This window comes from Pteropus alecto, unplaced genomic scaffold (assembly GCF_000325575.1).
Source record: "Pteropus alecto unplaced genomic scaffold, ASM32557v1 scaffold50, whole genome shotgun sequence".
Lineage (NCBI taxonomy): Eukaryota > Metazoa > Chordata > Mammalia > Chiroptera > Pteropodidae > Pteropus > Pteropus alecto.
Window position 1 is genome coordinate 3,167,346 of NW_006431918.1, and position 11,908 is coordinate 3,179,253.

An 11,908-nucleotide genomic window follows, 5' to 3' on the forward strand; every position below is an offset into this window, starting at 1 on the left:
GTTTCCCAGAGAGTAGTTGTCTTTCATTGTCCAGCCCGGCAAAGTCAAGCCGATTAACGACCTAGCCTTGAGAACTGACAAAGAAAGAGTTCGAGGGCCTGCAACTGTAAATCTTGGTAACTACTCACTTGGCAAAGTGGTTTCATTTTTTTAATGGGTTTTTTTAGAGCAATTTTAGGTTACACAAAAATTCCCTAGAAAGTTTAAGGGTTTTTCATACTTCCCCATCCCCAACTGTCCCTGTTATTAACAACTTGTATTTATGTGGTACATTTGTTAAAACTGATGAACCAATATTGATACGTTATAAAGTCCATAGTTTACGTTAGGGCTTACTCTTTCCAGTTGTATATTCTATGGGTTTAACAAATACATCATGTCACATGACCCATCATTAGAGTATCTCATAGAATAGTTTCACTGCCACAAAAATCCCCTATGCTCTACTTATTCATCCCTCCCCTCCTCCTAACCACTAACTGTAAAAGAGAGGAAAGAAATCATCGTGTGCCATTGTGTGTTATACCTTGATTACACTAGATTAGTTAATCCATGTAACATCCCTAGGAACGAGGTAAGTACTGTCCTCATTTTCCCGATGAGGAAGCTGAGGTCCAAGTATTTAACTTACCCAAGGCCACAACATAAAAGAGGGGGTACAGTCAATCCACTTAGATCTGTTTTGAAAAACAGTAATTTTTTCTTCTTCATTAATCTGCAACTGAAAGTAAAAAGGTAGATGACATTAAAAAACAGAAAGATAAGCTGGTCTGCTTTATTCCTAGTACTCCAGTTCTTTGTTTACCACCACCAGTATCCTCTTTTTAGAGCTAGGAGGGACACTTCAAATAAACACTCTGGCTTGCTCTTTCCATGAGAATACTGTATAACGAAAGCTGACTCAAGAACCATCTTCCTGAAATACAAATACTTTCCACTACACTGAAGCCTGCAACAGACTGTCACAACTTATTTTATCTAAGAAATAAGCTCCCTGTTGATACATGCTTGAGAAAGACTATGTACAAAGCCTCCAAACTAAAGCAACAAAATATTATTTGAAATATTTAATTACCTACACATTGTAATGTCCACATCATCTTAAGAAGACTCTTCAACATATATATTATATCTATAATATATATGCTATCACAACATTAAAGACTTCATCTAAATAACTAGAGGAGTTTATTGCAACCAGAATCATTATTTTATTTCTGTAAAACATTCCAAAACTAATAGGATAATTTCTAGAAAATTTTTAAGAAAATACAACTTAAGCCAAGCATTGGGCTATGTACCTTGAACATTTTATTTAATTTACTCATATTACAAACCTATGAGCTTTATAGACCCTAATTTTTCCTTTCTATAATTTGTCATGTTGTAGTGTGTCTTGCATACTAATTGTGATATGGCAGAAACTTTCAAAAGAACCCGAACAGTAAATGATAAAGTTCTCATTCCTGACTTCCAGCTAAATCTTCAAAACCTGTACACATACATGAACTTTGCACGATTATCCATTCCAGTCCTCTTCTCGTCTTAGAAAACATGAGTTTTCAGACTGTGCAAACACACCAATCACGTAAGTAAACTGCAGCCATGACACAGCCACCTTTCCTGCTCTCTGCCTCATTCCTGCCTACAACGTCCTACAGTCACATGCCCTTCTCCGCCAGCCAAAGCCTTGGTTGACCCCAGCCAAAAAAATTTTTACCTCTCAACATTCAAAAGTAGCAATGATAGTTCTAAGTTCCTGTTATCAATAAGTGAAGAGACGACACACAGGTCTAGACTCAGAGAGAAGATAAAGTGGGTTGGCCAAAACAAGAATCGGGCAAAAATTAATATTCCCACCGTTTTGTCGTGTATCATGCATTGGTGATTTTAGGCAACACAGGGAAAACCACTATAGTTTTATATGTGCCTATAAACATTTATGTCCTTTTCTTTGGTTTACAATCCCACCCCCGCCCCCATCATTTCTTTATTTTGAATTCATGTCAGCCAGTTGTGACTATTTTGACCTTTTGGGATTTTTTAAAAATCAAACTTCAAGTTTCCAATTTTGTTTAAATGCAACAATAGGTAAAGTGTCTATGCATCATCATGACACTACTGCTAGTCAAACTCCTCTCAGGAAAGAGGGCAGAAATTTACTACCAAACTTTTGAGAAAGATCCTCTTACGATAATGAAAGTCTTTGAGTTAGCAGCAATAATTGCTATTTGATGTAAATTAATGAATAATAAACTTTGATTATCTTCAAGATCTTCGGATTCCTTCATAATCTCATATACCACTCTGTGCCCTTTACAAGGCAGACATTTTGCCAACAGCATTTCACTCATGACTAATCTAAGCCTAAGCTTGTACCTGAATGGACACTGAGGTTGCATATTTATTTTATCATAGCTGCAATTCTGAAAGCTTTTGTCGAAGGTTTTCAAGGTTAATCCCATTATACTCTTTGTGCCTGTTGATTTTAGTTGCCACAAAAATCCGAAGTCAACTCTCACCTTCAGGTCTCTAATTCCCATAAGGCTCTGGACATGCCATTTTCTGGCCCACCTCTTACCCCATTCAACACCCGAAATCTTTCCATGGTGCCCTCTGAGACTCAGTCATCAGTAAAATTGCCTTCTCTCAACATTTCCTTCACTTCTTGCTTTAAAACCGAATCCACCATGCAGCCCGTTCCTCTGCAGCCCAAACTCTACTACCGCTAGGCCACAGGTGGAGAAGACATTCTTGCTGCTATTGCTCCTTGCAGACTATTGTTCGTCCCTCCTCCATAACATGCCCATTTAAATTTTATGACATCAAACTCCAGCACTCCCTGTCCCTCAAACCACCCCCGGGGCCAGTATCCACCCACCTCCGCCACCACCACCATCCCCAGCCCCCACCTCCTGCCATTCCTTGAAGATTTTAATTCCTAACTCTCTGACACTGTCTCAAACCCTATTCCCGTCATAATTCCCAGCTGACTCCAGTGTTCACATAAGTGATCCATCTAATACACTGTCGCTTAGTGCCTTGACCTCCTCTCCTCCAATGATTTTATCCTCCACCCTACTCCAGCCACTGACACGCACATGGCCATACCTCAGTCCTTGCCACTCCCAATAACTATTGTCTCTCAATCACCTCCAGTTGGAGGCATTCTAGTTTTATGACCATTATTACCTTTCTAGCTCACTTCCTCTCTTTGGAAACTGGAAAATTTCAACAACCCTCTGACCCCAGCAGAATTTACAATTCATGTATTCTAACATCTTTTCATTGTCTCTCAGCCCTAATATCTTAACTTTGATCTTTATCTACATCGTATGGTCAAGCACAATCACTCTTAATCAATCTGCCCTTCTGTCTTGTTTCCCTCTAGTCTTCCAAATATCTTAACGTTGGAGTGCTCAGCTTGAAGCTATTTCTCTTCTCCTATCTACACTAATTCCCTTAGCGCTATCAATCACTCCACAGTGAGCAAATTAGAATTGCCAGACCTGCTTTGGTTTAATGTAGAAGAAAAGATCTGAAGTCTTGTAGAGGCTGAAATGTTAGAGTGGATTTGTCATTTGAAGACCTACATTGGGAGGGTCCAGACAACATACCTTTCATTACTAGTTGAGAAATAAATTTGTGAGGGGAGCCCCAACATCTTTGAAGAGTTCAGTGATTTTTCTATAGGCCAAACCTTATAGTGAGAAACCGAAATGCAATGGAGTAATTGGATCCTGGGGTGGTAAGAGTGAAGTGGCAGCCCTCCACTGCCAAAAGCAAGTTGGTATGGTTACCATAATCAATGGCAGAGTCAAAGCAGCAAACTATAAGTTGGCTAGTTGATCATGGTGTTCCTAAAAGTGAAATAGATAGAAAACCTACTAAATTCTTACTTGGTCAGTATAAGTAGAAAATTTCCAGGTCAAGTGAATAAAAGTCTAGTGCGAAACATAAAAAGAGAGAGCATGGCCCCTCAATCAATTCCCAGACTTGACTCCGTTTATGGACCCAGAACTCCTTAAATGAAGGAGAGGCTAGGTACCCCTGAGGAAGGACCCCAGTACGCTGCCCCAAATTTATACTGTTAGTCTTTCTCCCGGCCTTTCCTGAAGTCACCTACAATCTTTTGACAGGGTAGAAGGCGGTGAGGGGAGTAATAATTAGAGCTTCCAGGGACTACTGGACACTGACTCTTAACTGACACTAATTCCATGAGATCTAAAATATCACTGTGATCCACCAGAGTATGGAGGCCAAGTGATCAATAAAATTTTAGCTCAACTCTGTTTCACAGTGGGGCCAGTGGGTCCCATAAACCATTCTGTATTTATTTCCCGAGTTCCAGAATTAATAATTAGAACAGATGTACTCAGCAACCAGCAGAATCCCTACACTGGTTCCCTGATCTTTAGAATGAGGACTATTAAATTGAGAAAGGCCAAGTGGAATCCATTAGAACTGCCTCAACCTATGAAAATAGTAAACCAAAAGCAACACCACATTCCTGGAAAGACTGCAGAAATTAGTGACATAAACAAGGCTGTGAAAGATGCAGTAATGGTAATTCCCACATTCCCATTCAACTCACTTATTAACCTATACAGAAGACAGATGAATCTTGGAGAATGACAGTGGATTATCATAAGCTTGACCAGATGGAAACTCCAACTGCAGTTATTCTACTAAATGTTTCATTCTTTGAGCAAGCTAACACATCCCCTGGTACCTGGTATGCAGCTATTGATCTGGCAAATGCTTTTTTTCTCCATATCTATTAGTAAAGGCCACCAGAAGCAGTTTCTTTACAGATAGCAAGGCCACCAACACACCTTAGCCTGCCTACTTCAAGGGACCATTAACTCTACAGCCTTAATTTGGGGGTCATAATTTAATTTACAGGTGTCTGATCACTTTTCCTTCCACAAGATAGCAATGTAATAGACCATTGGACCTACTTATTGGACCTGGTGAGCAAAATGTATCAACCACTCTAGAGTTTCTGGTAAGACACTTGGGTGTGTAGATACACTACTCTCCTTTTGAAAAACAGATCTTGGGCCTTAGTAGAGACTGAATACATAGCCATCAGCCACCAAAATACCATGTGACCTGAGTTGCCCATCATAAACTGGCTGTCATCAACCCACCAAGCCATAAATGTGGTATGTACAGCAGCACCCCATCATCAAATGGAAAAGATATCTTTGTGATAGGGCCTAAGCAGGTCCTAAAGGCACAAGTAAGTTACCTGCAGAAATGGCTCAAATTCACTCCTGCCACACTGCCTTCTCTCTCCCAGCCTGCAACTATGGTTTTGTAAGGAGTTGCCTACAATCTATTGACAGAGGAAGAGAAGACTCTGGCCTGGTTTACAGATGGTCTTGGAGCAAATTTCTCTGGAGGGCTGTATATGCTCTGAATCAGCCAGCATCTGATATATGGTGCCATTTCTCCCATAGCTAGGTTTCCAAAGTCCAAAATTAAGGGGTAAACATGGGAGTGATACCACTTACTGTTATCTCTAGTGACCTGCAACCAAATTTTTGTTCCCTGTTCCTGTGACCTTTTGCTCTGCCACCTTAGAAGTCTTAGTTCCAATGGGAGGAATGCTTCCATCAGAAAATAGAATAATGCCATTGAACTGTGGGGGTTAAGAAAGCCACTAGGCCACTTCGGACTCCTCATAACTATTAATCAACAAGCAAAGAAGGGAGTTACTGTGCTGGCTGGTCTGACTGATCCTACTATCAAGGGGAAATTACACTGCTACTCCACAATGGAGAGAAGGAATGCACTCTGTCTGGATTACAAGAGATCCCTTAGGGCATCTTTTAATATTCCCATGCCCTGTGATTAAAGTCAATGGAAATCTACAACAATCCATTCCAGGAGGGACTACTAATAGCCCAAACTCTTCAGGAATGAGGTCTGAGTCACTCTGAGAGGCAAAGAACCACAATCAGCTGAGGTGCTTGCTAAAGGCAAAGGGAATACAGAATAGTGGGAAACAGTAGTTATAAACACCATCTCAAACCACATGACCAGTTACAAAAATGAAGACTTTAATTGTCATAGTATTCCTTTCTTATTTTGTTATGAATGTTTGCATGTGTGATATATTTGCTTAGTTTATAACAAAAATGTTAGTACATATTAATCAAATATTTTTGTGTTCTTTCCTCTGTTGTCTCCTTATAAGACATAACATAGTATTTAAGTCCTGTTAATTTTTCATCGTATCATTTAAGTTACAGGATATCAAGGAGAAGAGTAAACATCACTCAAGTACTTTACCTCCTCTTCTGCGGAAGGAGTTAGTGTTTCTGGTTTTACATAGGATAGTTAGGTAAAATTATGATCTAGTTATCGTCTTTATTTGGAGATTTAATATGTAAATATGATTCAAGGAGATGTGTATAGGTGCCCAGTTGATGGTTAATTTTATGTCACCTTGACTGGGCCATGGAGTGCCCATATATTTGGTTAAATATTATTCTCTGATGTGTCTGTAATAACGTTTCCGAATGAGATTAACAGTCAACTAAGCAGACTGAGTAAAGCAGATTGCCCTACCAATGTGGATGGGCCTCATCCAATCCATTAAAAGATGGACCGAATAGAACAAAAGACAGAGTAAGAGAGAATCCATGCTCTCTGCTTGCCTTCAGACTTGAAATGGAACTCTCCTGGGACTCCAGCTTGCCAGATACAGATCCTGGTACTTTACAGCCTCCATAACTGTATGAGCCAATTCCTTATAAATCTCATATGGTTCTGTTTCTATTGGTTCTGTTTCTCTGGAGAAGTCATACTAATACAAAACTATTCCATCACCACAAAGAACACCTTCATGCTATTCCTTTATATTCATACCCATCCTTCTCTTTCTCCCTTGCCTTTCCCCCCAACAACCACTAATCTGTTCTTCATTTCTAAAACTTGCTTATTTCAAGTTTATTATATAAATGAAATCACACATTATGTGACTTTTGAGATTGGCTTTTTCTGCTTAACATCATGTTTCTGAGATCCATCCAAATTGTCATATCCATCAAGGGTTTGCTCCTTTTTATTTTGAGTAGTATTCCATGGTATGGATGTGCCACAGTTTCTTTAGCCATTTAGCTATTGACAAACATTTTAGCTGTTTCTAGTTATTGGCTATTACAAATAAAGCTGCTATGAACATTTGTGTAGTTTTGTATGAACACAAATTCTCATTTCTCTCGAATAAAAACCTACTTCAATTGCTAGGACATAAAACAGCTGCATATTTAACTTTTAAAAAACTGCCAAACAGTTTCCCAGAGCAACTGAACCATTCTGCATTCCTATCACTAATGTACAAGAGATCCAGTTTCTCTGCATCCTTGCCAGCATTGGTACTGCTATTTTTTATTTTGGCTGTTCTAATAGGTGTGTAATGATATCTAGTAGTCTTAATTTATTTTTCCCTAGTGGCTAGTGATGTTGAACATCTTTTCCTGGACTTATTTGCCATCTGTATATCCTCTTCAGTGAAATATATCTTCATGTCTTTGCTCGTTTTTAATTGAATTGCTTAATTTATGCAGATTTTCTTTAAACAATTATTGTGATAAAATATACATATAACTTACATTTTAACCACTTTTAAGTGTACATTTCAATGATATTGAGTACATTCATAACATTGTTCAATCATCACCACTATCCATTTCAAAAACTTTTTATCCTCCTAAACAGAAACTCTACACAACTTTATTCAAGTTCATAGAGGCAGAAAGTTAAACTCTATTCAACTTTCTGCCTCTATGAACTTGACCTCATACAAGTAGAATCATATTTATCTTTTTGTGTCTGACTTATTTCACTTAGCATAATGTTTTCAAGGCCCATCCATGTTGTAGCATGTATTTCATTTCTTTTTAAGGCTGAATAATACTTTTTATACACTTAAAATTGTATCTCCCATATTTTGTTTACCTATTCATTTGTTGATGAATATTTGGGTCATTATGGATATTGTAAATAATGCTGCTATGAACATTGGTGTACAAGTATCTATTTGAGGCCCTGCTTTCAATTCTTTTAGAACTATACCTAGAAGTAGAATTGCTAGATCAGATCATATGGTGATTTTAACTTTTTGAGGAACCATCAAATTGTTTCCCACGGCAGATAGACCATTTACATTCCCATGAGCAATGCATGATTTCTCCACATCCTCACCATTTATTTTTCATCTTTAAAAAAAAATAATAGCCATCTTAATGCACATGAAGTGGTATCTCATTGTGGTTTTGATTTGCATCTTCCTGATGGCTAATAACATTAAGCATCTTTTCCTTGTGCTTATTAGCCATACATATATGTTTATCTTTCTTGGAGAAATATCTATCAAGTCTTTTGGCCATTTTCGAATTGGGTTTTGTTATTGTTGAGTTGTAGGAGTTCTTTATATATTCTGGATATTAAACACACATCAGATATAGGCTTTGCAAATATTTTCTCCTATTCTGTGCATGGTCTTTTCACTTTTTTGATAGTGTCAGTTAATGTCTTTTACTATTGAGTTTTGAGAGTTCTTTTCTATAGATACAAGTTTTATCAGATATCTGATTTACAAATATTTTCTCCTGATCTGTAGCTTGTTTTTTTTCATTCTCTTAAAAGAATCTTTCACTGAGGTTTTTTTCGTTTTTGTTTTTGTATATGGAATACCACGAATTGGCGTATCATCCTTGAGCAAGGGCCATGCTAATCTTCTCTGTATCGTTTCAATTTTAGTGTATGTGCTGCTGAAGCGAGCAAAAACCGTTCTTTATTTTAACAAAGTCCAATTTATCTATTTGCTATGGTGTCTTAAGTACTCTTACCAAACTCTAGGTCCCATTTTTTTCTTATATTAATCAAAGTGTTATGGCTTTATGTTTTACATTTAAATTTATGATCCATTTTGAGTTAACTTTTCTATCAGGTGTGAAGTTGAGGTCAAGGCTTGTTTTTTGCCTGTGGATAGCCAATTACTCCAGCCCCGTTTGTTGAAAAGGGTATCCTTTCTCCATTGAACAGCTTTTGCACCTTTGTCAAAATTCTGTTGAGCATATTTCTGTGCTTCTATTTCTGTAGTCTAATCTGTTCCATTGATCTATGTCTATCCCTCTGCCAATAACACACTCTCTTGATTACTATAGTATATAATAAGAACTAAATTTGGGTAGAGTGATTCCTCCTACTTAATTCCTTTTCAAAATTGTTGTCATTATTCTGGTTTCTCTGCCTTCCATATAATTTTAGACTAATTATTTATCTACAAGAAAAGTCTTGCTAAGATTGTAATAGAAATTTTATTAAACCTGTATATCAATTTGGGGATAATGAACATTGAGCCATCCAATCCATCATAATATGTATCTTCATATATTTTGTTCTTTTGTTCATTCTTCTTCCATCAGTGTTGTGTTGATTTCAGTATGAGTCGTGTACATGTTTTGCTGGACTTATACCTAAGTTGCTTTGTTTTCCAGTGATCGTGAACAGTATTATATTTTTTATTTTGGTTTCCACATGGTATATAAATGTTGAATCCCTATATTATACATCCGAAGCTAATATAATACTGTATTCCAATCATACTTTAAAAGGTAAGCATAGTAATGAAACAAAGTGGTAGATAATCTAGAATTGACTCCATGAGGAGATGACTTCTAAGCAGAGACTTAAATTACAGGAGCCAGAGAAGAAAGTTCCGTGAGTACGAAAGCCTGAAAACTTGAAAGAGTTTGATCTGAGGAAGAACCATAAGAAGGCCAGTGTGGTCTACATAGTAAAGAGGAGAGTAAAGGAAGACTCAAGAGCTGCTTCATATAAGGTCTTATCAATGGTAGGCACCTGGATTTTATTCTAAATAAAAAGGGAAGCATGGGAGAACTTAAAATAGGGTAGTGAGATTAGCCTGGTGTGCCTTATAAGTCATAAGGAAATATTAACCCACCTTTCCAAAGTGGTTGATATATTTCTAGTTTTTCCTTACAATTAAAATTATGTTCACGTACAATTCTTACTATACATGAACATATACTACATAAAAGGATTATTTGTAATTACTTTACATAACGGTTTATTATCATAGCTCTTTCTAACCTAAAATGAGTCTGCTTTCGACGCTACAGGGTGATAAAAATATCCTAGGGGAAAGTTAACTTCACAGTAGAGCTGCTGCAGTTGGCCAACTCTAACCACTGCCTTTGGAAATGACTTTTCTCTTTGCTCATCACAAACAAATAAACATAAATACACACTGCACACGCAATATTTTCACCTAATAGCTATTTAATTAAGTGCTCATTCATTATCTTATCTATAAAATAAAGCTATTAATGTCTACTTCCAAAAGTCTGTTTTATGAACTAAAGATTAAGTATAATATATTGAGTTTCAGGCAAATAGAGGGTGTTTAATAAACGATAATTCTCTATCCTGAGCTTTTTCTCTTTCAACCCCATCACTTAACTCCCATTCCCAGATCTAAATCTACAAAACCATTTAATTAGTAATTGGGGCCTTAGACTAAATCTTTTCACAAAACCCGAAAGCCTGTAGCAATTACACTTACTAATCCAATGATTAGTGGCAAGGCATACTGAAACAAAACCCTTCCACAGACGTTTCTGAAAAGTTTAAAATGCTGAACAGAAACATAGTAATCTATATAATTTTTAGTTATGCTATACAGTAATTGAAAGCCGATCACTTCCAATTTAAATCTTAGAACCGTGAGATCATGTACATTTTTTTTTTTAACCGATGGCAAAAGAAGGAAACATCCTTTGAATATTTTGTGATAAAAACCTACTAAATATTTTATTTCATGCCTTTATCACTCAAGGAGTACTTTAGAAATACTGTCATGGTGCTTTCGTACACCTAAAAGCATGAAATTATGTTATCTGTATTATACAGACAGAACAAATTCTTTATGTATCACTCAAATGTATTTTACATTCAATTTCTGAAGACAGTAACAGAAAGGGGGAAATGTTATTGATTATTCAAAGTAACTGACGATAAATGCACGAATCTTAGGAATTTAACATGAGTACAAGTATGACTGCATCCGCGCTCCTTTACTGCAATCTTCAATGTCAGCATACACACATACTAAATACTGTGAGATTTTCACCTAGTTCTCTATTTTAAAAGTACTCTTTAATATGACACAGGCATATATACACCTGCATTTCATTTTCTCACCTGTAGTTCTGCAGTAATTCTCCTCCCATTTTGGGGGGCAGCTTATAAACTTTAGATATACCAGAAAAGTTCACTAAAAAGATACTTGCTAGACAGAGGCTTAATGAAACCACCTTCTTCTGATACTGACCGTCGTTAAACGTAATGCCGCCACGGCCAGTACAGTCCTTACTTTATTAACTACAACGGAGAAGGAACTCTCATTTAAGAATCCTAGCTCATTTCTTGATGAATGAGCCAAGACCTTAAACGATTTATTCTCAATCCGAGTTTTTAGGTTTTCTCCTTACTTTCTCACCAAGTGCTAGCATTTTCAAACCTTTCTCCTTCACAAGAGTTTACATAAATAGCATTTTCTCTGACTTTCGCGAGTCACCTGACCCAGAACCTACAGAGATCAGGAGGTAGAAATCCTAGAGTCGAGGCCACCTCCACCGTGCTGGCTTCGGCCGCTGCTCTCGCAAAGCCGCCTGTGACTCGACACACGAACCCCAATGACGCAGGCGTCTGCGCGCGACTCGACTAGAGACGGCCGCGCCTGCGCAGCAGCAAAGGGGCGGGGTCCGAGCGTGACCCGGAGGGAGTAGCGAGTTTGCGCGCAGGAGGGGACAGGGGAAGGAGGAAAGGATTGGGGAGGGGCGGTGGGAAGGGAGGAAAGGAGTGTGGA

The 11,908-nt window shown here is 37.7% G+C and overlaps 1 long non-coding RNA gene and 1 other non-coding gene across 4 annotated transcripts in view; both read right to left on the reverse strand.

Annotated features, from left to right (window-relative positions):
* The window catches only part of LOC112475085, a 100,019-nt gene extending 88,131 nt beyond the window's left edge, over nucleotides 1-11,888 (reverse strand). For 2 of the 3 annotated variants that reach the window (XR_003044574.1, XR_003044575.1), the window contains exons 1-2: nucleotides 11,634-11,888; nucleotides 632-721 (exon numbers count right to left, since the gene is read on the reverse strand). This is a non-coding gene — a long non-coding RNA (uncharacterized LOC112475085). The remainder of the gene's footprint in view (nucleotides 1-631; nucleotides 722-11,633) is intronic. The other variant, XR_003044573.1, reaches the window with a different exon arrangement.
* Nucleotides 8,693-8,799, reverse strand: LOC112475170. The gene has a single exon (XR_003044591.1). It is a non-coding gene; the product is annotated as a U6 spliceosomal RNA (small nuclear RNA).
* Nucleotides 11,889-11,908: the final 20 nt, after the last annotated feature.